This window comes from Chiloscyllium plagiosum, unplaced genomic scaffold (genome assembly GCF_037043375.1).
Source record: "Chiloscyllium plagiosum isolate Xiang-an unplaced genomic scaffold, Cpla_swu_hap1 HiC_scaffold_17, whole genome shotgun sequence".
Classification (NCBI taxonomy): Eukaryota; Metazoa; Chordata; class Chondrichthyes; order Orectolobiformes; family Hemiscylliidae; genus Chiloscyllium; species Chiloscyllium plagiosum.
In genome coordinates, this window is record NW_028270155.1 from 71483543 (window position 1) to 71509900 (window position 26358).

General features: G+C 44.5%; 1 protein-coding gene across 3 annotated transcripts in view; it reads left to right on the forward strand.

The window, feature by feature from the left end:
* Positions 1–5884: 5884 nt before the first annotated feature.
* LOC122558575 (RNA-binding Raly-like protein) overlaps positions 5885–26358 on the forward strand; it is a 1039906-nt gene continuing 1019432 nt past the window's right edge. The window contains exon 1 of one of the 3 annotated variants that reach the window (XM_043707327.2): positions 5885–6053. The gene's annotated coding sequence lies outside the window, so the exon portion shown is untranslated. The remainder of the gene's footprint in view (positions 6054–26358) is intronic. The other 2 variants (XM_043707325.2, XM_043707326.2) reach the window with 2 other exon arrangements.

Consider the following 26358-nt stretch of genomic DNA (forward strand, 5'->3'; position numbering starts at 1 on the left):
GCATCACCTATTTGTCGAGCGTCAGTCCCTTCCTCTTCCATCTGGGGGAGGAACTTGCTAGTTTTTCAACTGGGGGCATTGAATGGTTATTTGGATAGAAATCTTGTGCAAGGAGAGTGTAAAGGAAAGGTAATAAATCCAGTGCAGGAATGATTGGCTGAATGGCTTCCTTGTGCACCACAAGTCTGTGATGTTTGTGACTCTATTCGAAAACCAGTGAGAGAGTGAAGATATTATCGGAATGCACAAAGTTCCTGATAGCTGAAAGCTCTCAGCAAACGTTTTGAAGTGTTTAAAAATAAAGTCTTTTCAAACAGCTTAAGACCCTTTACTTTGCATCTCAGTCCTTTTCACTGTGATCTTTGGTGCCACATTAATGGGATGTTTTAGTATCCATTCAAAAGGTAATTCCTTATCTTAACGGCCTGTGTACCAGACCCATCTCCAGATTAATACCTCAAAATTAAACATTCGCTTCCTTGAGGTTCCCACTCCAAAGAGAACATGTGAGAAGGCAAATCTCATACATCTCCAGTGGGAGAACAATATTGCTCATTCTTCGATACTGTCCACCTTCCTTATGGTGATGTTGGAAAATGTGCCATGCATGCAAACTTTGAATGTTTTAGGGCAGATCTTCAGGCAAAAAGGTAGAAGTCGACGCCGTACAGTTAGGGGGTCGGTTAACTCAGTCGAATGGAACACCATTGTAAAGTTGCACCAATAATTCTTGCATCGGCTGAGGTGACCATGCATTCTCGATCTCTCCACTCAGCTGAGGCGTGGTAACCCTCAGGTCAAACCACCACCAGTTGCCTCTCTCTCTCTAATGATGGAGCAGCTGTATCGTCCAGTAGGGCTGATAGGAAACATCAGTGGCTCAGTGGTTAGCACTACTGTTTCACAGCACCAGAGACCAGGTTCAATTCCAGCCTCAGGCAACTCTCTGTGTGGAATTTGCGTTGGTTTCCCCCCACAGTCCAAAGATGTGCAGGTTAGGGCGAATTGGCCATGCTAAATTGCCCATAGTGTTCAGGGATGTGCAGGTTAGGTGGGTTAGCCATGGGAATAGGGTCGGATGCTCTTCGGAGGGTCAGTGCAGACTTGATGGGCTGAATGGCCTCTCCCTGCTGTACAGGGATTCTGTTGAACCTGTGGCCTTGGTCCTGAGGGGCAATGGCGATATTAGAGGGTTGAAAGTCTATAGCTGAAATGGTGTTGCTGGAAAAGCGCAGCAGGTCGGGCAGCATCCAAGGAACAGGAGAATCGACGTTTCAGGCATGAGCCCTTCTTCAGGAATGAGGAAAGTCTGTCCAGCAGGCTAAGATAAAAGGTAGGGAGGAGGGACTTGGGGGAGGGGCTTTGGAAATGCGATAGGTGGAGGGAGGTCAAGGTGAGGGTGATAGGCCGGAGTGGGGTGGGGGCGGAGAGGTCAGGAAGAAGATTGCAGGTTAGGAAGGCGGTGCTGAGTTCAAGGGATTTGACTGAGACAAGGTGGGGGGAGGGGAAATGAGGAAACTGGAGAAATCTGAGTTCATCCCTTGTATTGGAGGGTTCCTCGGCAGAAGATGAGGCGCTCTTCCTCCAACCGTCGTGTTGCCATGGTCTGGCGATGGAGGAGTCCAAGGACCTGCATGTCCTTGGTGGAGCGGGAGGGGGAGTTAAAGTGTTGGGCTACGGGGTGGTTGGGTTGGTTTCCAGCAACACATTTTCAGCTCTGATCTCCAGCATCTGCAGCCCTCACTTTCTCCCGGTTGAAAGTCTATGCCAGGCCTTTGGAAGTGCTGAACAAGACGAGGGCACTGGTCGCTGGCCATGGTGCTGAAGTCAGCGGGGACTCGCTGTCTATCCCAGGCCAGCTACCGGTACCTCTGACCTTTAAATAACAAAGAGCAACTGTGGGGAATAAAAAGCCTTGCTGCGCTGTCCCCACCAACCACTAGCATGAGGCAAATTGTTGGGTCAAAGTTAGGGATCAATTTAAGACGCACGACATATTGGGGTGAGAGCAAACCACATTCGGCAGAGACTGACCTTTACAAGAGATCGTCTATTACTTAAGTATGTGTGTTGTGTTTGTTTAATAGTATTCATGGCACTGAAATGTTAGCACTTTATCCGTGTGAACAGCCTTGCAGTAACGTGTTCTTCCATCCATCAATTCAACTGAATTGATTGTGTTTCAGAGAGGTTCTCCAGGAAAGGGATATTTTTTTTTTCGTGTCATCCTTTGGAAGACAATGTATGACTTCTGTTGGCAGTGGTGCAGGGAGCCACTAGCAGCAACATTATGTCTGAGGCACAGTTGGAGAGACCATCTACACTCCATGCTGATTACTGAAAGCAACTAAGCAACGAGCTTCTCCTTTATGCACAAATTGAAGAGTTCAATCTGGAAGAAGGCATTTAGAGCACTTAAAGCAGGGTTAATGCAGGAACCCAAGCCCTGCATTAATATATTCTCACTGAATAAAAACAATGAAAAAGCCTCAAGCGAAGGCGTTTTCTTTTTAAACAAAAAAATTTCTGTAGCATCAGTTGCTAAGTGAATAGCAAAAACAGTAGAGGGCAAATGAATAATTTCTGGGGAATGGCAGAATACTGACTAGAAATAACATATACCATGTACAGTTTGAGAAGATTGAATATTCCTGGAGAGTGATTATCGCCTTAAAAAAAATCTGGTAAATAAAGTTGAGGTTTACATAATAGGAAGGCCAGTGTCCAATTAGATTTTGCTTTAAAAGACAATGGACAGAAAACAACACATTGTGGTAAATGGTTGTTTTTTCCAACCAAGGAGTGGTGTTTCCCAACCTTCAGTGCTAGGATTATTTCTTTTTTAAAACTATATAAATGGCTTAGATCTTGTATTACAGAGTGAAATGTCAAAATTTGCCAGTGATCACAAACTTTGAGAAGTGCCAACGGTGTTGACATACATTGCCTGTAATAGAACGTGAATGGACACGGTGGGTGGACAAGTGGCTAATGGAATTTGGTACAGAGAAGTGTTTGAGTGCAGTTTGGCAGAAAGGTTGGAGAGAGGGAATATGGACTGAGCAATTTCAGAGTGTATGTAGGAACACAGGGAGCCAGTAGTGCAAGAGAGCAGTTAGCAAAGCTTGGGCTTCAAAAGTAGAGGCATTGCATACAAAAATAAAAGAGTTATGCTGATTCTGTAAAAAGGTTGCATTGGAATTTGCCTCACTATGTATTATGGCCGGAGATGTGTTGCTGGAAAAGCGCAGCAGGTCAGGCAGCATCCAGGGAACAGGAGAATCGACGTTTCGGGCATAAGCCCGATTCTCCTGTTCCCTGGATGCTGCCTGACCTGCTGCGCTTTTCCAGCAACACATCTCCGGCTCTGATCTCCAGCATCTGCAGACCTCACTTTCTCCTCACTATGTATTATACATTGTTCTCCCTAACAATTCTAACCTCTCATCCTCTGAGATATTGGGGCCCACCTGATCTCATCAATTGGCCAGGACCTCATCCAAATGATTATGTCTCATTTAATTCCCTTGACAACTGTGTCAGATTGTCTGCAAAACCCAGTTCTGTCTCTAATCAAACATGCACTTTTCAGGAGGTTTTATGAAAGGTGACCCTACTTGTTTATCTCAGTTCTTAGTCCAGGGATTCTGAGGCCAAACACAGTGCTCAAAATGACTAGCTGACATTCACACTGGATCAAACCCAGCATCTTCTGCAATAATATGGCTCAATAAATACAGCTTTAATGTAAGGAAGAAAGCACAGGAATTTTCCAGTACAGCTAATGAGTCCTTCTTACATTTCCTGCCAGTTTTCTGTCATTTTATGACTAATTGTAGGGATATTCCTCACACAGCCTTGTGAAGGAGTTTTGATCTTATAAAGTGGCAAGTGGTTGCAAAACCGATGGCTATTATTAATATTCAGACAATGCATAGTTGAGGATCTATTACTTTGGCTGAGAATAAGGAAGATAGCATCATCACACCTTCCAAATCTCTCCCATCTAGAAGAACAAGGGCAGGAGATACCTGGGAGTAGCACCATTTGCTAGTCCCCCTCTAAATCCCCCAGCCTGACTTGGAAATATATCACCGTTTCTTCACTGTTACTGGGTCAAAATCCTGAAAGTTGTTCCTTTGCAGCACTGCAAGTGTTCCTTTACCACAAGCACTGCATTGTGGACTGATCACCATCACTTCCAGGGCAACTAAATTTGGGCAGTAAATGCTGGTCTAGCCCATAACACCTTATCTCATGAAAGAATAAAAAAAGAACACAGTCAACTTTTGAGCAAGAGCCAAACTGAGCTCTTGCAACTACTGACAGAACAACTTTGCATCACACCTCACATACCCTATTCTGATAAATTGAAATGAAATATCTCCTCCAAAACCTAGACACAATTGAATTTTTTTTTCAAATGGACTATCTCCAGGAACTGTGGCATCCCATTCCTGTCAAACCTCTTCTATCATCCCTGCTATCAGGACTAAGGTAAAATACTGAAAGCCTGAAGTAACTTATGAGGAGAGATCGAAGTTGGCTTGATAAGGAATAAGTTTAGTAGGATTCCTCACAAAGGCCAACTCAAGATAATATCATTGAAGTTGCCAAGAATGTTTTTTACATAAAAGTTTCCTTTGTCCAGGAGTGAGCAAATTACCTTCTGCCAAGCACAAGTTGCAATCCCAACTCAACTCCCACAGACAGCAACAAAGACAATTGTGGGTCAAACACCTGTAAATGGAAGCAAAAGAGTCATGTGTGGGCTTGTGTTGCAGTGAGGGAGAAACCTTTTTGTTTAGTTAGTAGGTTTACTGCTCTTTGTTGTGCCACTAAACTGTACAGATTGTGACGATCTGAGTTGTGTTAGCTGATCTTGGTTTGAGAATGGCTATGGTTCCCGCAAGTTACAAATAATTGCAAATTTAGACTCAAAATGCAAGTGTATTTCTTAGAGCTCACCATGTGGCTGATAGACTCATACATTGTCTGCAATAGGATAACAAATGTGACACCCCAAAATGTACTGTCACATAACCATCTTGTTCCTAGCCCTTTCCGAATAAGGTGACAACATAACAGTCAGGACAGTACAATTAGTCTGAGTCCCTGGATTGGAGCAGTGGGGATAAATTCAGCTGGATTGACTTGTCCAGTGCATTTCTGGAAAATGCACATGATTTTTAGTTGAAGACAGGTTAAGATCAATTCCAGTTTATTCCGCAGTTGACTAGTTTGCCAACACAGTTAGCAAATGGGCAATTAGCTATTAGATGGCACTGTGGCCAGGATCAATTCATATTGGCAAAGGCCAGGATGTGGGATAGGGGGAAAGTGAACCCAAAATGAACAAATAATCCACAGGCAAACTCTCCACTCATTCACGAGGCTAATTTGGACTGTCAGGGTAGGCGGAGTGCAGATTACTGATGGGAATAGTGACATCCAAAAAGGAATTATTAGAGAGAGAGAGGGCAGAGAACATTAAGCACAACTCACTGGCTAAACCACAGCATTGAGGATGTAAACTGTTCACACGGCAAGAAAAATGAATGGTGCGGACCTGATTACATTTCTCAGCTCGACATTGACGTTTTAAAAATGGAAGCAGATATTCAGAGGGTTAAAGCAAACTGCTCAACTCAGGCACTGGGATCAGAGACTCGGTCTGTCTGAAATATTGATGTGCTGCTGGACCCAGCCGTGACACACGATTGCTCATAGACAATGGGAGACCCTATTAGTGTTTGTGAAGAGCTCACATGACCAAAGGAAAAGACAATCTCCACCCCTTCCCTTCCTCCTGAGATGTGACAGGTGCCGAGGTAGAATTATATACCGGAGCAGACAGTCTGAAAAGGTGCATCGGTTCAGGCTGCAGCTGCTAATCTTCCTGAGCGCTTGAGCACAGTTTGGGGATTCTGTTCAAAGTATATCTTGGTTTTTTTTTTACATGTACAGAAATACATATTTCTGCTTGTTTTTTCTTTGGCTTCTCTTTAAACTGCTGCCTCAGCCTTGCTCTATACATTTTTATCTTCAATTTGGTAGGTACTGAAATACCTGACCCTTTTTTTTCCAGTTGTGATTTTTAAAAGAAAAACAGCTTTAAAGCTTAAAATCTTGGTGCCTTCGATGCAGTTTTTTATTGTATCTATATATCTCTCTGTGTATGTGGTATCTGTATTTTTTTTTGTAAACGGAACAGTTCTTTAACCCTTAGTGTCTCAAGAAGGTTATTTTTTTGAGGACTTCATTCTTTTTTAAAGCCAGCCAGATCATAGACCTCTCTTTAAACCTGATCTTTTTACACCAGCTCGGAGTTTTTTGATTGTGAGAATTCTTTTTTTGGCTGAATTTTGTAAGATCTAGGACTTGCAAGCCTACTGTTTTGAGGAACTTGAATTTGGATCAATAGAGGAGAAGAAAATTTCTTTTTGGAAATGTACTTTTTTTTCTCTTGAAGATTTTTTTTGGGGGGGAAGAGTTTTGTTGACCTGCAGGTTTGCTGAGGAATGTATTGATCCCCAGAACTTAGGGGGCAGCGTGTTCAAACAAATTAAATGCCCCGTTGCTGGCTTTGTCAGTATCAGTGGGATAGGAGTGAGGGGAACACACTCTGCAAAGGATTTGGTAAATGTCGAGTTGCAATAAAGCTGCTTTTTGAGCATCACGTTGCACAGTCGTTTGGAAAGTCGCGGGTGTTTCTGTCCTCCCCACATGTGCAGTTTGCTTTGTCTGTGCTTTGGAAATAGTCTCCCTCCTCAGCCTTCATGCTGTAGGCACTGAGTCTGGCTGAGTTCCAGTTCCAGCATCTCAATGAAAACTGGCCAGACTTGACCATATCTAAGCCCAGAAAGTCTTATGGCATTTCTGACTGGTCGCTTTTCCGTTGGTTACTGGTGGGTTAATTGACTGCATTTTAGAAAATACGTATTTGTGTGTCCATTCAGCGATTATAAGTTGAGTAAAGAGCAATGTAGGGTATTTTCGTATTATTTGCTTTATTTTCAGCACATGAATTATCCTAGAGACATTTTATAGTATTTCTGCTGATCCTCTTGGTTTAGTGGTAGTTATTGTCAGTGCAGACTCGATGGGCCAAAAGGCCTTTGTTGCACTCTATAAATCTAGTCAACCTGTTCAAGGATGTTATTACACACCTCCAGAGCAAATGTGACTGGAACCTAGGTTTCCTGGCTCAGAGATAGGGACACTCTAACCGTGGGCAGTACGGTGGCAGGTTAGGTGAATTGGCCATGCTAAATTGCCTGTAGTGTTAGGTGAAGTGGTAAATGCAGGGGAATGGGTCTGGGAGGGTTGTGCTTCGGCGGGTCAGTGTGGATTTGTTGGGCCGAAGGGCCTGTTTCCACACTGTAAGTAATCTAATCTAATCTAAGAACTATGACTGCACCACAGGTATTATTACAGGGTGGCATGGTGGCTCAGTGGTTAGCACTGCTGCCTCACAGCGCCAGGGACCCGCGTTCAATTCCAGCCTCGGGTGACTGTCTGTGTGAAGTTTACACATTCTCCTCGTGTCTGCGTAGGTTTCTTCCAGGTGCTCTGGTTTCCTCCCACAGTCCAAAGATGTGTAAGTTAGGTAGATTGCCCATTATGTGCAGGCTGGCTAAATTAACCATGGGAAATGCAGGGTTTTAAGGATAGAGTAGGGAGGTGCATTTGGGTATGATGTTATTCAGCGTGGACTCGATGGGCCAAATGGCCTGTTTCCACACTGTAGCAATTCTAAGATGAATACCATGCCATATCCCTTTTGGACAGCTGAGATAGATGATAGGCTAAATGGCTTTCTAAAATGCAATTGTGGTCATCTCCCTTGCCATATGGATAAATGGGAGTTTATGTTTTTTTTTGGGAGGTGGGTACCGTTGACAAGGCCAGCATTTGTTGCCCATTGACTGAGGTGCCTTGTGAGGCCTTTTCAAAGATCTTGTGTCTCTCCCTGCCTCTGAGACAAGAGGCCTGGATTACCTCACCTACCACAGAAGTGTCTTACAGCATTCCTGAATAGGTTGATTAAAATATACCTGAGAAGCCATTTCAACAAATGCAAACACACAGAATCCTGGAGAAACTCAGCAGGTTTGGCAGCGTCTGTGGAGAGAGAAAAACAGTTCCGTTTTCAAGTTTGGCTTGACCTCTTTCGAAGTAAAGAATTCAAAACAATTGCAAGAGACTTAAAACATTAACTCTGTTTCTCGGCCCAGCATTCTCTGTGTTTGTGTCGGATTTCCAGCAACTGCAGCAGATTTGTTTTGGTTCGAGTTAAATGGTTACATTGCCTGTAGGCCAGACTGAGTAAGCACAGTCATTCCAGAATTGTTCATTCAATTCAACTCCCATCAGATGGCCTGGACCTCTACATTACAGGTTGAGTAACGTCATCACTGCACTACCCTTGAGAGGCGATGATGTTCATAGCTATATAACTAGATTCACAAAAAATGTACGTGTAAGCAATATTTAATTTTGTACAGGCATTGTATGTCCAATGATTGGCACAGGCACATGAACAATGGTGTGAGTTAGTCATTGTTTGTGGCTCTGTCATTGTGCATACCTGCGGAGAGCCACACTGATTTCATTCCAATATCCTGTTTCAGTCAGCCGGGCTTTTGTTGTTGACACAGTTTCTGCAGTAACTATTTTTGTTACTACTGCTGATGCCATTGCATTTCAAAGTGGTCTGCTAAGTCTGAGTATTGAATACCCACTCTGCTCGGGTCACTGCCACTTTGTTGTGCCAGAGACTCTCTGGCTCTGTCTTCTGAAAATGCATGTTGCTAATGTCACTATGTTTGAACTTCTGCAGTGTGTTTATGAGAAACAGCTCTTGTATAGATAGCACTGTGCTATTCGTGGTCCTGCCCTAACTGTGTTGGTTCAGTGTCTTGCAGTTAATAATGTGGCTCTGCCTTTTGATTGGCTTGACTGGTCTAAAGTTGGATCTGTAAAACTCTTCAGGCTTGTGAGCATGACGGTGACAATACATTCCAGATTCATCACCATTGCAACTCCGGGTTGGACTCTAGGATTTTTGTGTGAACCTAAAGTCTTGCTAAAAGAACCTTTTTAGATTTGAGTAAGATTAATGAGAGAAATGTTCCATTGCATGCTTCCTGTTCAAATAACGGCACACCATTAGCAGCCTTCAGTTCAGAACGTTCATTGGTAGGGATGGTTAGACGGTGATGCAGGTTGCTGCGCTAGCTCTGTTTTTGTGGTTTGATGGTCACCCTCTGTTTCTGTGGGTGCAGCTTTGAAGTTGACAGTAGGTCCAGTTTTCTATGTGCTTCAAAAATGTAGCTCTCAGCAAACACACAGCCCTTATTGACCTTGAGTGGAAGTGTACAGACTGCTTAAGTTGAGCAGTTTGCAAGATACATGAAATCTGATACCTAAAGTGAACCCAAGGGCACTCGCTCAGTCTATTCAGGTCTATTCCCCTGCCACCCCAGCTCACTCTTCTTGGTGGTCTTCAAAAATCCCTTGGGTGTAGATATCCCCAGCACAGCAACCCCTAGTGCCAACAAAGTGGTTTGCTAGGACCATGCACTTTTCAGAGTCAGTCCTGTTTACAAGTAAAGAGAGGCGTGCATATATTTCTGTGGTGGATACGTCAATATTTTCTGAGCAGATTGTATTTTTCCAGTTTGTTCTGTGTTTTCAGAGGTACGCTATTTGCGCAACACATTATTGAATCTCCCCCTCACAATGGAGAAGATCACATGCATTTGAGTAGCACCGTTCATTACCACAAGACCATGAAGTACTCTTTGTATTGTCGTGTGTGGAATGTGACACCTGTGAACTCCCAGATCTGTTTATTGAGGCGTACATATTAGCCCAGAGACTCTTGGTTCTATTCCAGATTGTCTCTAGTTCCTCACATGACTCATTTCAAATCCCAATAAAGTTGAAGTTAAATACTTGTAAGGTGGTGTTTCCCATTCTGACTGAATCATTCCTGTGGAATTCCTTATCATCAGTTGTCTTCACCTTCTAAAGACTGCTGGCACCCAAACGTCTGTGATGTCTAAAGGACCTGAAGTGCTTGCCAGGAGCACATATCAGGAAATTTCCAAAGTTCCATATCTGTCTTTCCTTCATTCATTTTGTTGGTAAATTCAGCTGTGGGGTTTTAGCTTTTTCCAATTTGTACCTTGGGGAAGTCTCCCCATTGTTTTTTATTTATTTGTTTGTTGCTTTTTGATTGCCTTTTCTTCCCCTGCAGTTTTTTAGCCTTGAGGATTTCTGTTTTTCCTCGGTTTCTGTAGATAAATTTGAAGGAGCTTGTGCCTCTTCTGATTCTGTTCCTTGCCCTCTGCTGTTCCAATTCCAGCTTCGGATTGTTTATCCTCCTGGATGTGTACGTTGGCTCTTAGATTGCAGGCAAGGCACTGACTTCAGGAAGGCCACCTCATCCAAAGTTTCAACTGGTGGACCATTTAATCTCCCTTCAAAATAATTTACAAACCAAACCTTAAAAGCTGACAAGTCATTGTAATTTGTCTTTAGCACCGAAGTATAGTTCGATTGGTATGAATCATCATTCAGTATCTGACACAATTTCATCTGCACGACTGGAGTGGAAAGATGATATGGTAACCAATTTGGTTCCCATCAGTGACCATGCAGCAGTCAGTAGGAATTACCTGGCACTGATCAGGACTGGCAGATCTTCATTTTCTTTAACCCCGTGTCCAATAATTACCACCATCTGGGATAAGACCAGCAAACCTAGGCCAGATATTGCTCTGTGCAGCTCAGTAGCAGACCATACTGTAGATCGTACCATATTGCATACAAAGTATTCACTTTCCAACTTGTCCTTAAGGGAGTTAAGGCAAATGATTAACCCAGAAATGCAAATGTTTGAGCAAAGAGTACATTGTGTCTGTTGATTCATATTTGCGATGTAAGCAAAATAATACACAACTATTGCTGTAAGCTGACTTGCACCTGAAAACTGTTGCACCCTGACATTGATCAGGGTGGTGGTGAATCGAAGATTCAGTTTACATACTGTGTCAATTCCCAAGATCCTACTTTACCCCATTAAACACCACTGACGTCACCCATCGCTGTGGAGCTCAGTCCCTTGAGCAGCAGATGAACTTCTCATTGAATTATTCAGGCTGTTGAACAAAGATGGAGAAATCTGAGTTTGTTTGTATGGCTGACCACGTTGTCGTGATCGTGGTGAAAATGAATCATCGGTATTCAACTTCCATCTTTCAACTTTAATACTCAAGATTTGCATGGACTAAAGATGAGTTCAATAAAAGACACATACTGACCTGAAGTGGCGGGTGCGAGTTTCAGACTGGGCTGAAATTAAAATGTAAAAGGACAGTGAAGTTCGCATTTGGTTTTCTGGGTTGATTCACGTGTTGCACATTGACAGGAAAGGTAGTCACACTTCAGGTTCAAGAAAAAGGCAGATGGGTTACAGGCAGGGGGACGGAAAGGGAACCGGCAGACAGTGCAGGGATCCCCTGTGGCCGTTCCCCTCAGTAACAAGCATGCCGTTTTGGATACTGTTGGGGATGGGGAGGGAAGATTTACCAGGGGTAAGCCATGGGGTACAGGTCTCTGACAGAGTCTCTCCCTGTTGCTCAGAAGGGAAGCGGGTAGAGGAGCAGAGCATTAGTCATTGGGCACTCGATAGTTAGGGGGACAGATAGGAGGTTCTGTGGGAACGAAAGAGATCCACGGTTGGTGTGTCGCCTCCCAGGTGCCAGGGTCCGTGATGTCTCGGATTGTGTTTTCGGGATCCTTGAGGGGGAGGGGGAGCAGCCCCAAGTCGTGGTCCACAAAGGCACCAACGACGTAGGTAGGAAGAGAGATTTGGATTTAAGGCAGAAATTCAGGGAGCTAGGGTGGAAGCTTAGAGCTAGAACAAACAGAGTTATTATCTCTGGTTTGTTACCCATGCCACATGCTAGCGAAGTGAGGAATAGTGAGAGAGAGGAGTTGAACACGTGGCTACAGGGATGGCCCAGGAGGGAGGGTTTCAGATACCTGGATAATTGGGGCTCTTTCTGGGGTATGTTGGACCTGTACAAAAAGGATGGTGTATACCTGAACCAGAGGGGTACCAATGCATTCTGGGGAAGAAATTTGCTAATGCTCTTTGGGAGGATTTAGACTAATTCAGCAGGAGGATGGGAACCCAAATTGTAGCTCCAGTGGCCAGGAGTTTGAGAGTAATGAGGTCAGATATAAGGTTTCAAGGTCACAAGAGTCACTGACAAGCAGGAAGGTGATTTGAAGTGTGTCTACTTCAATACCAGGAGCATCCAGAATAAGGTGGGGTGAACTTGCAGCATGGGTAGGTACCTGGTACTTTGATGTTGGGGCCATTTTGGAGACATGGATGGAATAGGGACAGGAATGGTTGCTGCAGGTTCTGGGGTTTTGATGTTTCAGTTAGCTCAGGGAAGATGGTAAAAGAGGGGGAGGTGTGGCATTGTTAGCAAGGGCAGTATTACAGTTGCAGAAAGGACGTTTGAGGACTTGTCCACTGAAGTAGTATAGGCTGAGGTTAGAAACAGGAAAGGAGAGGTCACCCTGTTGGGAGTTTTCTATAGGCCTCTGAATAGTTCCAGAGATGTCGAGGAAAGGATAGCAAAGATGACTCTGGGTAGGAGTGAGAGTGACAGGGTAGTTGTTATGGGGGACTTTAACTTTCCAAATGTTGACTGGAAATACTATAGTTCAAGTATTTTAGATGGGTCAGTTTTTGTCCAATGTGTGCAGGAGGGTTTCCTGACTCAGTTTGTAGACAGGGAGGAGAAAGTGAGGACGGCAGACGATTGAGATCAGAGCTTAAAAATGTGTTGCTGGAAAAGCGCAGCAGGTCAGACAGCATCAAAGGAGAAGGAGAATCGACGTTTCGGGCATAAGCCCAAGCCCTTCTTCAGTATGTAGACAGGTCAACAAGGGGCAAGGCCAGATTGGGTTTGGTACTGGATAATGAACCAGGCCAGGTGTTAGATTTGGAGATAGGTGAGCACTTTGGTGATAGTGACCACAATTTGGTTATGTTTACTTTAGCGATGGAAAGGAATAGGTATATACTGCAAGGCAAGAGTTATAACTGTGGTAAAGACAATTACGATGCGATTAGGCAAGATTTAGGATGCATAGGATAGGGCAGAAAACTGCAGGGATGGGCACGATTGAAATGCGGAGTTTATTCAAGGAACAGCTACTGTGTGTCCTTGATAAGTATGTCCCTGTCAGGCAGGGAGGACGTGGTTGAGCGAGGGAGGCATGGTTTATGAAAGAAGTTGAATCTCTTGTCAGAGGAAGTAGAAGGCTTATGTAAGGATGAGATGTGATGGCTCACTTAGGGTGTTCGAGAGTTACAAGTTATCCAAGAAAGACCTAAAAAGAGAGCTAAGAAGAGCCAGGACACGTCATGAGAAGTTGTTGGTAGATAGGATCAAGGAAAACCCTAAAGCTTTCTATAGGTTTGTCAGGAATAAAAGAATGACTAGAGAAAGATTAGGGCCAATCAAGGATAGTAGTTGTGCATGGAGATAGGAGACGTGCTAAATGAATATTTTTCGTCAGTATTCATACTGGAAAAAGACAATGTTGTTGAGGAGAGTACTGAGATACAGGCTACTAGACTAAATGGGATTGAGGTTCATAAGGAGGAGGTGTTAGCAATTCTGGAAAGTGTGAAAATAGATAACTCCCTTGTGCTGGTTGGGATTTACCCTAGGATTCTCTGGGAAGTCAGGGAGGAGATTGCAGAGCCTTTGGCTTTGATCTTTATGTCATCATTGTCCACAGGAAGACTGCCAGCAGACTGGAGGATAGCAAATGTTGTCCCCTTGTTCAAGAAGGGGAGTAGAGACAACCCTGGTAATTATAGACTAGTGAGCCTTCCTTCAATTGTGGGTAAAGTGTTGGAAAGGGTTATAGAGATAGGATTTATAATCGTCTAGAAAGGAATAAATTGATTAGGGATAGTCAACATGGTTTTGTGAAGGGTAGGTCCTGCCTCACAAACCTTATTGAGTTTTTTTGAGAAGGTGACCAAACAGGTGGATGAGGGTAAAGTGGTTGATGTGGTGTATTTGGATTTCAGTGAGATAGTTTTGTCTAGAATTAGAATCCCTAAAGTGTGGAAACAGGCCCTTCGTCACAACAGGTCCACACCGACCCTCTCAAGAGTATCCCACCCAGACCCATTCCCCTACCCTATATTTACCCGTGACTAATACACATAACTTACACATCCCTGAATACTATGGGCAATTCACTTAACCTGCACATCTTTGGACTATGGGAGGAAACCAGAGCTCCCAGAGAGAACCCAAGCAGACACAGGGAGAATGTGCAAACTTCACACAAACAGTCACCCGAGGCTGGAATCGAACCCGGGTCCCTGGCGCTGTGAGGCAGCAGTGCTAACCACTGAGCCACCGTGTCACCCAAAAGGTTTCATAAGGTTCCCCATGGCAGGCTATTGCTGAAAATACGGAGGCATGGGATTGAGGGTGATTTGACAGTTTGGATCAGAAATTGGCTAGCTGAAAGAAGACAGAGGGTGGTGGCTGATGGGAAATATTCATCCTGGATTTCAGTTACTAGTGGTGTACCGCAAGGATCTGTTTTGGGTCCACTGCTGTTTGTCATCTTCATAAATGACCTGGACGAGGGTGTAGAAGGATGGGTTAGTAAATTTGCAGCTGGCACTAAGGTCAGTGAAGTTGTAGATAGTGCTGAAAGATGTTGCAGGTTACAGAGGGACATAGATAAGCTGCAGAGCTGGGCTGAGAGATGACAAATGGAGTTTAATGTGGGAAAGTGTGAGGTGATCCACTTTGAAAGGAGCAACAGGAATAAAGAATACTGAGCTAATGGTAAGATTATTGGTAGTGTAGAAGAGCAGAGATCTTGGTGTCCATGCATGTAGATCCCTGAAGGTTGCCATCCAGGTTGATAGGGTTGTTAAGAAGGCATACTGTATGTTAGCTTTCATTGGTAGAGGGATTGAGTTTCGGAGCCACGAGGTCATGCTGCAGCTTTACAAAACTCTGGTGTGGCCACATTTGGAGTATCGTGTACAGTTCTGGTCACTGCATTATAGGAAGGATGGGGAAGTTTTGGAAAGGGTGCAGAGGAGATTTACTAGGATGTTGCCTGGTATGGAGGGAAGGGCTCATGAGGAAAGGCTGAGGGACTTGAGGCTGTTTTTTTAGAGAGAAGAAGGTTGAGAGGTGACTTAATTGAGGCATATAAGATAATCAGAGAGTGGATAGTGAGAGCCTTTTTCCTCGGATGGTGATGGCTAGCATGAAGGAACATAGCTTTAAATTGAGGGGTGATAGATATAGGACGGATGTCAGAGGTAGTTTCTTTACTCAGAGTAGTAGGGGCCTGCAACAGTAGTAGACTCACCAACTTTAACGGCATTTAAATGGTCATTGGATAAATATGTGGATGATAATGGAATAGTGTAGGTTAGATGGGCTTCAGGTTGGTTCCATGGGTTGGCACAACATCGAGGGCCGAAGGGCCTGTACTGTGCTGTGGTGTTCTATGTTGCCTGTGGAGTGTTCGGCTTAGGGAAAACAGTAAACGGGCTCAGAAATATCCAACCTCATCAATAGCTGTTTCTGGAGAGCAGAAGAAGTGAAGACACTGTCCTTTGCTGTTGATCTCGAGCTCAGACATGAGTTGTTGAAAAACAACTAGGGCCAATAACTCATAGTGAGCACTACAGCTCTGAGCTGCAGATGATATCTGCAGCTCCGTTGTTTCCACTGTAATGATAAAGCAGCTAAACAGTTGGATGTGGGTCTCCTCGCTCTTGTAACTCAAAGACTCTTCTGAAAAAAATAATAATTTAAACTGTAAACTAACTAATTTAAGCTATAATCGACTTTATTTTTCAATCTGTACCAGATATCCCATTTATTTTAATTCATTCACAGGATGAGGGTATCACTGGCTAGGCCATCACCTATTGTCCATCTTAGAGGGCAGTTAAGAGTCAACCACATTGCTGTGCGTCTGGAGTCATGGCGGTAAGGACGGCAGCTTCCTTTCCTGAAGGACATTAATTAACCAGATGGGTTTTTGTCAGTCAATCGGCAATGGACTCATGGTCATCGTTAGAGTCTTAATTCAGACTTTTTTTTTAATCGAATTCAAATTCCACCATCTGTCACGACAGGATTTGACCCCGGGTCCCCAAAACATTGTCTGGGCTTCTTGATAACACAACTAGGCCAACTCCTCCCCTTTCACCACTAGTTTCCCCTTGTATGTTCATTACTTATTTCTCATCGTGGTTTTCCTGTGTAATAAAAATCCACTCTCCTCCACACAAAATCTTAGAATTAAATTTTTTTTTGTTCTGGTCAATGAACTTCAATTGACGTGTGATAGCTATGTGCTTTAAAAAAAAACTGATGAACTAAGAGGGTGTTAAAAAGATGAGGGAACCATGATTCTTCCTCGATTGATCATAACAGTGTGAAACTACATCCTTCAGCCACCAGACTGTCGGACTGTCATGGGATGTATCAGCACTGACTTATATTGGCTCCAAGCATTCGGCTGATAAAGGCAGATAGAAAACTGGATATTTCAACATATACAATTCGAAAAGTTAAAGTAAAAAAAAGTGAACTAAAGGAAAACTATTTTTGTGGTTCTTTTCCAGAACCAACTCACTAAATCTTCAGTGTTTGTTGGGCAGTGCTGAAAGCAGCAGGCTGAGTCTAGTGCACCCTTGTCTCTGGGACAGAAGGTCATGGACAAAGATCCCACTGCAGAGATTTTTCAGCTAACATTCCATTGAAGCGACAGAGGGAGTGCTACAATGTAATGGGTACCATGGCACAGTGGCTCAGTGGTGAGCACTGCAGCCTCACAGCACCAGCATCTCAGGTTCGATTCCAGCCTTGGGCGACTGTCTGTGTGGAGTTTGCACATTCTCCCTGTGTCTCTGCGGGTTTCCTCCCACAGTCCAAAGATGGGCAGGCTAAGTGAATTGGCCATGTTAAATTGCCCATAGTGTGAGGTGCATTAGTCAGAGGGAAATGGGGCTAGGTGGCTTACTCTTCAGAGGGTCAATGTGGACTAGTTGGGCCGAAGGGCCTGTTTCCATGCTGTAGGGAATCTAATCTAATCTTTCAGAGGAGACATGAAAGGGCAGGTGGGACTTCACTTTACAGTGGACATGATAGTTCCCATCGGCACTGTTCAAGGAAGAACCAAGGAATTGTTATGCCCTGTATTTGTGTCTGAACCAACTTCACTGAAACAAATTAGCTGGTCATATTGATCTTTGTTGGATATTGCCTTGCCCAAATCTTCATTATAACTGTGACTATGCTTCAACAATACCTCTCCTCATCACAAAACACTTTGAGATGTTTTGAAAGGATCAATGTCTGTGTGCATTTACTGCCAGTCGATCTGCAAATTCAGTTTTCAGGATTATGAAGCTGTACTTGAGCTCCTCTTAAACAGGCTCAGGTTTCAGGATATTTTCATGAGGTGGCGAACACACCAGTACCACCCAGGGCATTATAGCATGCTGCAGCAAAGGGCATCAGCCTGTACATTGAGTTGGACTGTTTTGTTTGATCTTTTTGGTGTGTGGCAAATACAAGGAAGCTTGACACTGTCTCATTGTCTCATTCATTAATGTGTTGTCTTCATGACATTGGATTTTTCTTGAACTCAGTCGTCGCCCCCGTACTCACTGACATACATCCTCTTGAAAATTCTCAATTTAAAAAAATCACTGAGATATGAGTATCACAGGCAAAGCCTTTTTTTTAGATACAGGACAGATGTCAGAGGGAGGTTCTTTACTCAGAGAGTAATGAGGGCATGCAAAGCCCTGCCTGCAACAGTAGTAGACTGGCAACGTTGGTCATTGGATAACTATATGGATGGTAATGGAATAGTGTAGGATAGATGGGCTTCGGGTTGGTTTCACAGGTCAGCACAACATTGAGGGCTGAATGGCCTGTACTTCACTCTAAAGTTCTATGTGCTATTGTGTGGTATGGTGGCTCAGTGGTTAGCACTGCTGCCTCACAGCGTTAGGGACCCAGATTCGATCCCAGCCTCAGGCAACTGTCTGTGTGGAGTTTGCACGTTCTCCCCGTGTCTGCGTGGGTTTCCTCCCGCAGTCCAAAGACGTGTAGGTTAGGGTGAATTGGCCGTGCTAAATTGCCCATAATGTCCAGGGATGTGTAGGTTAGGTGCGTTAGTCAGGGGAAATGTAGAGTAATAGTAGGGGAATTGATCTGGATGAGATACTCTTTGGAGGGTCAGTGTGGACTTGTTGGGCCAAATGACCTGTTTCCACACTGTAGGGATACTGTGATAGTGCACAGGCCTAATTGCCCTTGTGAAAATAGTGGTGAGCTGTCATCTTGAAACTTTGCAGTCCACGTGGTGTAGATATTCCCAGGGTGTTGTTAGGGAAGGAGTTCCAGGAGCTTGACCCATTCACACGAAGGTCTAGTGATAGAATTCCAAGTCAGGATAGTGTGTGGCTTGGAGAGGAGCTTGCAGGTGATGACGTTCCCACCTGTCTGCTGTGCCCATTCCGGTTGTTACAGGACAATGGGATATCTTAGATATGGGAAATGCTGTCAAAGGATCCTCGGTGGTTCAATGTTGTGCTCAAATCCATCCGTAACCCCGGCCTTCTGTAATATCCTCCACCTTCACAGAGGTCTTAGTCCCTCCAATTCAATCTCTTGCAGATCGTGAATTTTCTTTCCTGCGCCATTCCTCTGCACGTTTTCTCAACCGCCAACTTTTTGTTTCTGCTGGCTTCTGCTACTGCCCTTCCAAACAGTCAGCCTCCCAAAGTCACTGACAACCATGACTATCTCCCAGTTGTCTTTGTCTGCTACCAATGTATCTCCCTTGTGGGTGTCCTCAGAGTGGAGGTGGAGATGCTCAGGAGGTTGTGACCCAGTGGTCATTTCGCCCTACAGAGGTAGGCCATTGTACAGATGTTGATTAATTTTGCAACGAGTGTGCACTGATGGAAACAACGTGCACCAAGACTTTCGACTTTATCCAACCAAGAGATGTAGGGAATAGATCTGAGACAGTGAAGGTGGAGACGGTTCGGCCTTTTCAACTGTCTAGCATCAACTGTCCAGGTCTCACCACGACAGAGGTGCAAAATTGAGAGGCACACAGTTTGTTGTTCATGGTCAGGATGCTGTCATTCCACATTCTCTTCCTCAACTTGTGTTTAACAGCTGCGATACATGTGTGGATGTCAGCAGCAAGTGCCAGATTATGGGTGATTTTGGAGCCGAGCTTTGTGAGTCCGTCAGCAACCTCTCGCTGAGATATTGTCAGTTAAAAAACCTGAAGAACTATGGATGCTGTAAATCAGAAACAAAAACAGAAGTTGCTGGAAAAGCTCAGCAGGTCTGGCAGCACCTGCCAAAAGAGATTAGATTGGATTAGATTACATTACAGTGTGGAAACAGGCCCTTCGGCCCAACAAGTCCACACCGACCCGCCGAAGCGAAACCCACCCATAACCCTACATTTACCCCTTACCTAACACTACGGGCAGTTTAGCATGGCCAATTCACCTGACCCTGCACATCTTTGGACTGTGGGAGGAAACCGGAGCACCCGGAGGAAACCCACGCAGACACGGGGAGAACGTGCAAACTCCACACAGTCAGTCGCCTGAGGCGGGAATTGAACCCGGGTCTCAGGCGCTGTGAGGCAGCAGTGCTAACCACTGTGCCACCGTGCCGCCCACCAAGGCTGTGAGGAAAGGTCACCAGACCTGAAACGTTAACTTTCATTTCTCTTCACAGGTGCTGCCCCAGACCTGCTGAGATATTGTCAATACTGATTGTTGGTGGTAACATCCTGCACCATTAGATTAGTCTTCCTGATGCAGATGGATGCTCGACAGATGAGCGAAAGAGAGAGAGAGTGTGTGTAGCTGATTGCTGCTGTAGGTATTGCTCTTACTCCGTTTTGATGAGGCATCATCACTGTTAAGTAAGTCTCTGACAACTTGATGAATCTTGGTGTAGGATCCCGGTGGAGCCAGGCTGAACAGCCTTCCCCAGTTCCGGTGTGTGATGGACACCCTCGGTATGTGCCCTGAAGGTCATAAAGTAGCAGCAAAGAGAAGGAAGTGCCAAAGAGTGTCAGCACCAGAAGATAACCTGTTGTGACCACTGCAAATCTCAAAGGGTTCCAACGTGTCCACCGTAGCTGACCCCATCCATCATGTGGTCACGGGAAGAGCAGCTATGCTGGACACCCAGTGTTGTCCAGCAAATATCCCTCTGCTCACATGATCTTGTTGAGATCAATAAAGACAAAATGTTGACATTTTCATTGGTTTGTGACATTTTTCTTACAGTTGAGACGATCATGTCCCTTGTCAACCTTCCAATTCTGAAACCACACTGGGAGCTGGGATAGATGCTGTCAGCCTTGACCCGCATTCTGACTAGACACCATGGGATCATACTCATGCCTGAAACATTGACTGTCCTGCTCCTCGGGTGCTGCCTGACCTGCTGTGCTTTTCCAGCACACACTCTTGACTCTGATCTCTAGCATCTGCAGTCCTCACTTTCTCCTCCTCATACTTATCTCACAATACTTAGCAGGGGTGTATGTGGGAAAGCTTTTAGATTTGGTTGTTTTAACCTGGGCCATGTTAGAGGCTTTTTCACACTTATGCAGTTAATCTAACAAAGCCAAGATGCCATTTTGTACTAATATGGAAACCATTTTGATTATGGCACCCAGGTTGTCTCAGAACAGTAATGGACTAGAATTATGTGAACACAGAATCCAGAAAATAGATGAGTAATGATTTTGATATTAGTATAATTGAAGGATAAGTAATTAATAATCGTAATAAATAGACTACTTTTATTAATTTCTAATTATTAACAATTTATTTTAAAGTGTGGGATTAATTGACTGTGTCTACATGAGTAACAAATTGGATTTTAACAACACTTTTTAATTAGGGAATTTGATTCTGAACTAGGTATCAATAAAGTTTACCAGCAGCATCTTTTATGAGTTCTCCTAATATCCTGAGGGCAGTAGAAATGTGGTCTTGCCTCAGGCTGGGATTTCATTTGATCTAAAGTTTTCAGTGAAGTCAGTCAAGGGTTTTCTGTCAGCTTGAAAACTGGAGGGTTTCTGCCTTAAAAGAGGGAAGAGATTTTCTGCCTGTGCGCGGTGCGGTCTGTCTTATGTTTCTGATACGCAACATTTTGTTGTCTTTAGATGGTTCTACTGTTTTGAGAAGGTTTGTAGCTCAGGTTGAGGTTTTAGATATAAGTTTGCTCATTGAGCTGAAAGGTTCATTTCCAGACGTTTCGTTACCTTACTAGGTAACATCTTCAGTGGGCCTCAGGCGAAGCAGTGTTGAAAATTCCTGCTTTCTACTTATATGTTTGGGTTTCTTTGGGTTGGTGATGTCATTTCCTGTGGTGATGTCATTTCCTGTGGTGAAGTCACTTCCTGTTCCTTTTCTCAGGGGGTAGTAGATGGGGTCTAACACAATGTGTTTGTTGATAGAGTTCTGGTTGGAATGCCATGCTTCTAGGAATTCTCATGCGTTTGGCCTGAACTAGGATGGATGTGTTGTCTCAGTTGAAGTGGTGTCTTTCCTTATCTGTATGTGAGGATACTAGTGAGAGAGGGTCATGTCTTTTTGTGGCTAGTTGGTGTTCATTGTTGTATTGTTTTACTTAGTCATAGAGGCAAGGAGTCATACAGCACAGAAACAGACCCTTTGGTCGAATCAGTCCATGCTGACCATACTCCCAAACTAAGCTAGTCCCACTTGTCTGCGTTTGGCCCATATCCCTCCGAACCTTTCCTGTTCACACACATTTCCAAATGACTTTTAAACATTGTAACCGTACCTGCATCCATCACTTCCTCTGGCAATTTGTTCCACACACGAACCACCCACTGTGTTAAAAAAAAGTTTCCCCACATATCCTTTTCCAATCGTCCTCCTCTCCCCTTAAAAATATGCCCCTACGTTTGAACTACCCCCCCCCCCAGAAAAAAGACCCTTGTCATTCACCTTATCTACACCCCTCATGATTTTCTAAACCTTAATTAGGTTGCCCCTCAGCCTCCTACGCTCAAGTGAAAAAAAGTCCCAGTCTATTCAGTCGATTTTTAATATATACTTCATAAAATTTGACTATTCAGTATTCTAGCCTTACCTGGTGGTATATCGCTGTTGACTTTTCAATATCTGAACTAAACAGTTGAAGGGGTTAATTAAACTCTTTTAATTCGGCCTTGCGTAACCATATTGAACTCGTCTAAATGACCTGAACGTCCTTTTAAAAACATAGAGAGTGGTGCCCCGATAATTGTTGCAGTTTCTCTGGTCAGGCTCAGGTCCCAGTCTTTACATGGTATATATCTTGGGGCACTGCAGCAGAGACAGAGAGGTGCTTGCTGACCCTGCAGGAGTGCTCGTTTCCTGTGCTCGATGAGGTTCACGTGGCGTTACATCAATGGTTGGAGCTCTGCCCATTTAAAATGAGTCAATAGCTTTGCAACCTGCCTGCACTGTGGGTTTGATATCCACCTCTACCATGCCTGGATGGTGTTCTGTGGTGTTTAAAGCCTCCTCAGTCTACATCTCAGGGTGGGCTTCCACCATCTCACCATCTGTTTATTACAGTCATCCCCTTTTTTTTATCCTCAGGTGAGCCATCGTTTTTGGACCTGCTGCCTTTTTGATCCTTGCGTACCTACCCCAGATATCCCCTGTGTTGAAAGCCATCTGGTTCTCTTGGCAGAGTTGTGGCTGGCATATCGCCTCACATTCTGGTCCCTGAATGATTCCAAATTTCCTTCTTGCACATTAGCGGTCATTCCTTTGGTTAATTGCCGAGATCTGGAATTTCCTACCAAAACCTCTTTGCCTCCCCATTTGAGTTGTAGCTTTTTTGAGACGCAATTTAAGAGCTCCTCAATTATCTGTCCCTGGCTGTCAGCCTTTGTCTGAACGTGCTCTTGTGTGAGGCACCTTGCTTTTCAAGAGCTGTTCAGTGCACTTGGTGATAGGGCAATTATTGATCCTTGCTGGTTCAGTATCATCCACTTTCCAAAGTAGCATGGAAGTCTGAACACACTGGAATTACTGTGCTTTTTAACAGGAAGGGAACATTACTAGCGTATGGAATAGTCCCCACTTTGGGATAGTTTAGTTGGTATTTGAGCTCACTGCCCTTTTGGACTAATGATGTGGAGGTGCCACTGGGGTGGACAAGGTCAGAAGTCAGGTGACACCAGATTATAGTCCAACAAGTTTATTTGAAATCACAAGTTTTCAGAGCATTGCTCTTTCATCAGGTGTACTTGGACTATAACCTGGTGCTATGTGCTTTTGGACTAAATTGGACTGAATCCTTTGAAGTCCATACATGCAGAGTTCAACTTGCAAGTTGGTGTCTGATTGGCCACGCTCCTTCAACATTGTTTACGTCACTGATATCTCCCTGACGGAAGCAGTTTTGAAATGCAAAGTGTGTGAATTTAAAATGATTATCTCTCAGAATGAGACCATTTCGTCCTCACCAGCTCTCTGTGTAACATTCCAAGTATTCATTACCTACTAGCAAAAGATAGGGCTGGTATTTTTGGGTGTGGACGAATCTTTAGTAAGGCAATGAGTCTATATTCCTGTCAAACAATCTCTCTTGTTTTTGCAAGTGTGGAGTCTCACCTTGTGAGAATTGCGAGGTCACATTATTTTCATGTTAGTCCTGCCTTCTTTTATAGCTCTCTCAATCCAATCTTTTGCTTTATGCGCATAATTTCACATGTAATTAATATTCCTAATTCTGCAAGTCCGAGGGAGAGATTTTTCCTTTAGGATTCGCAGAGTCTGCTTGCCCTGCTATCTCAGGTTGCAGATGAGCATAATGAATGATGAGCATCACGCTCCTGCTCTTGACTGCGATATGCAGATCATGTTGTGCTTTGTCTCTGCAGTCACTTGTTTTTTTTCCCCCACAATGTGGAATTTTATAGAATCGGACTCAATTGCCATTTCAAGCATTCAACACAATCCAAATAGATCAGAATCAATCTGACACGAGGTGGACGCAGAGGATAGTTCCAATGACTTGCCTCAGCCCTAATTTCAGTACCGTGGTGCCACATTTTCTGCTTCCTTTACCATACTCCCTTGCAGCTGACAAAGTTCCTAAATTATTCAGAAGTGTTTAGCTATATTTAAGTAGATTAGATTAATTACAGTGTGGAACAGGCCCTTCGGCCCAATAAGTTCACACCGACCCGCTGAAGCGTAACCCACCCCAGACCCATTCGCCTACATATACCCCTTCACCTAACACTATGGACAATTTAGCATGGCCAATTCACCTAACCTGCACATTTTTTGGATTGTGGGAGGAAACCGGAGCACCCGGAGGAAACCCACGCAGACACGGGGAGAACGTGCAAACTCCACACAGAGAGTCGCCTGAGGCGGGAATTGAACCCAGGTCTCAGGTGCTGTGAGGCAGCAGTGCTAACCACTGTGCCACCGTGCCGCCCACCGTGCTGCAAGATAGCAGAGCAATCTTAAGTAGATACTTATGTGTCCCCTTTACAGATGTAAATCAAACCAAGCAGCTCTTCACTTGCTCCGCTCAAGCTCTCAATGTGGCTAAATAGTGGCCAGTCTTGTTGCAAAGGCCTGATGGACTAATGGTACGATTGCTGGGCTGGTAATCCAAAGACCTGGGGACCCAGGTTCAAATCCTGCTGTGGCAGGTGGTCGGATTTGAATTCAGTAAAAATCAAAATTGGAATTAAGTGCTCATGATGATTGTGAATCCGTTGTCAGGAAAAAAAAAACTACCAAATGTCCTTGAAAGGGGGAAGCTGCCATCCTTACCTGGAATGGCCTCAGTGCCACTCCAAGATGGTTGAGTCTTAACTGCCCACCGGGCATTGGAAGTTTTTTTTTAAGATTAGATTCCCTACAGTGTGGAAACAGGCCCTTCGAAGAGCAACACACCCAGACCCATTCCCCTACACCTAACACTATGGACAACGTAGCATGGCCAATTCACCTAACCTGCACATCTTTGGACTGTGGGAGGAAACCGGAGCACCCGGGGGAAACCCACACAGACACGGGGAGAATGTGCAAACTCCACACAGACAGTTGCCCGAGGCAGGAATTGAACCTGGTGCTGTGAGGCAGCAGTGCTAACCACTGAGCCATCGTGCCGCCCAAAATTGGCCAAGTGATGCCCACATCCTATTAATGAATAATAAAAATGAACCTAATTCTCTGAATCTAGCCCTGGATTAAGAAACCAGGATGTAAGAATGGGATGGCTTGTGGGTGGCTAGGATCTCGGGTTCTGAATACAGTGAGGGACATTACTTAGGGAGGAGCAGAGCAATGAGACATTTCCTACATCGCACAGCGGCCACACTTCCAAAGTACTTCATTGGCAGTACAGCACCTTTTGAGGTGTCCTGTGGTGTGGACAAAGTCACTGTAGAAATGCAGATTCCTTATGTCCAAAGTGTGATTCTGATGCCAGTCACAAAGCTGACTTTTAGGCTAATCGCCTGTTCTGTTTGTGAAAGTGCTTTTGCCCCGGTTGACTCAGCCTTTTATGACCTGCTGCAAGTGGGAATTCTTTCAGTGTTCAGGGATGAGATTGAGGGTCCTCCACACTCCATTCCATCATGTTGTTTCCTCAAGGTCCTGACCTGCTTGCACACTGCAGTAGCCATCACTAAACTACAGTCAAGAGCAAGAATATTCAATGACCCCATTGGTGGTAGGTCTAGGGCCTGGCCCAATCAACATAAACCAGAGATATGACTGAAATTGGATACTTGATCCCTCAGTGTGTTGTGGTACTAGGGCACAACCCCACAACAGGTGAAGAAGAATTAGATTATAACTTGAAAATTAAAATGTTGCAAAGTATATGGGGGAGTCCCAGCGCGGAATCATGGCGCCAGCGATTGAGCGCAGAGCGGATCCGACTGAGCTCAGCGAGGACCTTGGCAGTGGCGAGTGAGCCCCGACTTACTTTTCGGAGGCGGGCATGGGACCTGGCATCGGAATCGGTGGCGAGGTAGGCACAGCGGCAAAAGATGCCGCTTCAGGATTGGTGACTTTGTTGGTTGGATCTGGCGGTGGCAGAAGGGCATCACAGTGACATTGAGGTGGGCCCAGCAGCAAGAGATTGGCGGGTCCGGCACAGGAGGCGGGTGGTGGATTGAGAATCAGCCCAGTGGCAAACAATGGCACCT